Here is a 2,661-nt window from a genome sequence, read left to right as displayed (position 1 = left end):
ACCTTCGGGCTCTTCTTCCCTGTGAAGATTACGGCACTAGAAACCCTATGTGGCAGTTTTACTCTATACTGTGGGGTTGCTGTGAGTCAGAATCAATGGAACACAACAATCTGGACCTTAAAAAACAAAAAGCTACAAAGGGAACAAATAATATTGAAATAGTTATAAAATAATTTTAACTCAGTCTATTAGCATTTGCTTTGTGAACACAGTTCGATTTAACAATGACTAGCTGGCTTCTGTAATTTCAACATGAGTAAAAATATGTCATGTTATCTACAATTGTAATGTGTTATGAAAATATCAGACTTTACTCATGACAAAAATCACAAGTCCTATTAGCATTTCTGTGATACATTATCTACAAATTTTATTAGTGTTTATTGAAAATGGATAATTTTTCTCATTCAAGTTCTGGACTCTGAAGTCTATGAATCCTAGATTAATTGTTTAATGATAGAAGCATTCTCTTTTTCACCACTCTAATGTTTGCTTAAACTCTAGAGACCTGGACACTGAAAAATCAAAATATTTACAACATGAAATAAATGTAAGGAACTTCTCCTTTTTCTAGTGATGACGACTAAGATAACCCAGTGCCACGCAGCTCAGCTTGACTTAGCAATTCCTACAGAACAGGGCAGACCTGCTGCCTAGGCTTCCAAGAGTAACTTTTTTTTTTAATCATTTTATTAGGGGCTTATACAACTCTTATCACAATCCATACACCAAGAGTAACTCTTGATGGAAGTAGACAGCCTCTTCTTTCTCCTGCAGAGAGGTTGGTTTTGAACCAGCCAGTGCTTATCCCACAATAACACCAAGACTTTGTTTCTGACTTTTGCAATCCAACAGCCAATAATTATCAATGAATTTTGCTTGTATATTTAATCAATTTCAGACTTGAAGTCATTGGTAGAATTCTTCAGTTTCTTCATCTCTAGCTTTGCAGCTCATGCATGAATTTGAATGAGTTGTATTGATTGGGTTTCCTTGAAGGCAGACAGATATAATCCTATCACAGACAGCATTGTGCTTCAAGACTGATTTTGCAGTGTCCTTTTTGACAATGAATGCCACACCATTTCTCTTGATTGTGTTATTCTTACATAGTAAGTCATATGATTTTCTTTTATTCAAAATGGCTAATACCAGCTTATTTCAGCTCACTAATGCCTAGGATATCAAACTTTAAGCATTCCATTTCATTTTTGATGGCTTCCAATTTTCTGGGGGTTTTTTGTTCTCTATTTGTTTATATATAAATGATTTCTGAAGATGACAATGTTTATATGCTATTCTTTTATGTACAAATTCATATATTTTATACAATCCCATTTTATACATATTCTACAAAGAACTCATATTTATAAAATGGGTTAACATATACATTATCAATTCTTGACTAAAATAGCCCAAAGACTCATATTGCAATCAAAACCACAACCAAATCTACTGCCATTGAGTAGATTCTGACTCAGAGCAAACCTATAGGCAGAGTAGAACTACGCCACAATTTCCAATTTTCTTAGATTCGTAGTTCACACATTCCAAGTTCCAATCATTAACAGATTTTTGCAGCTGTTTCTTCTTGAGTTGTGTCCCATGAGCAAATGAAGATCCCAAAGGCTCTGCTCCCACAGGCCTTCCTCCATTCACATCACCATGATCGCTCCACTGAGAAGGAGTCGCTCCGCCGCAGTCACATTTGTAGTACCCGCAGACCTGAGGGGCCCATCCTCTGGCACTGTCTCCCACAATGTTCTGCTTCCATCCATTAAGCCTGCAGTATCTGACAGTGTTTCGAAGATATGCATCAAGTTTTCGGTATCTACTTACTATAAAGAAGGTGGCCAGTTCCTTCTTCGTTACCTGTTCTTCGTCTGGAAGCTCTGCTGAAACCTGTTTATTTTGGGAAACCCTTCTGGTATTTGAAATACCAGTGCAAAGCTTCTTGCATCACAGCAACACACAAGCCACCACAGTAGGACAAACTGACAGGCAAATGGTGGAACATTGGCTGAGAAGCCCCATTTTATAGATGAGGTATCAATTAGAGAAGCAATCTGGAATTTCACAGATAGGTAGTTAACAATCAGTTTCTAAACAAGGTCTTTAGAATCATAGACCCAAATTCTATTATGCCTGATTGCCTGGAACAAATATATTTTAAGCCAGAGGTGGGGAATGTCTAGCCTGTGGGCCCATAAAGCCTGAAAAATCATCGCTACCAGCTAATGCCACATGCCTCACCCATGAGAAGCTGTTTCAGCCATCACATTAGGTGTGAGTTAATTGACCAAATCTAACAAGTTAAATTTTAAGATAACAATTTTGTATGTCCCACAAATGATTTTATAAATATCCGAATGGACCTTGGCAGAAAAAAAAAAAAAAAGATTCACCACGCCACCCCCCATAGTAAACTCTACTTCTGAACCTTGGTGCCCTTATTTTTACTCCTATTACATCTTTAACGGCGAAGAAGGACTAGAATAGGGTCATTCCATTGGGATACTTACGGAGTAAGATGATCAAAAGTCATTCTTTAAAAGTTTGACCTGAGGAAGTGCTGAAATCCTGGTGGGGACTGAGCATGATAGTGGGACAGGAGGAGAATCAATGGAAACAGAGGAAAGAGCTGGGAGGCAAAGGGTATTT

This window comes from Echinops telfairi, unplaced genomic scaffold, assembly GCF_000313985.2.
Source record: "Echinops telfairi isolate 266 unplaced genomic scaffold, ASM31398v2 ScPeMD7_1713;HRSCAF=2227, whole genome shotgun sequence".
In the NCBI taxonomy this organism is placed as follows: domain Eukaryota; kingdom Metazoa; phylum Chordata; class Mammalia; order Afrosoricida; family Tenrecidae; genus Echinops; species Echinops telfairi.
Note: the sequence above shows the minus strand (reverse complement) of the source record.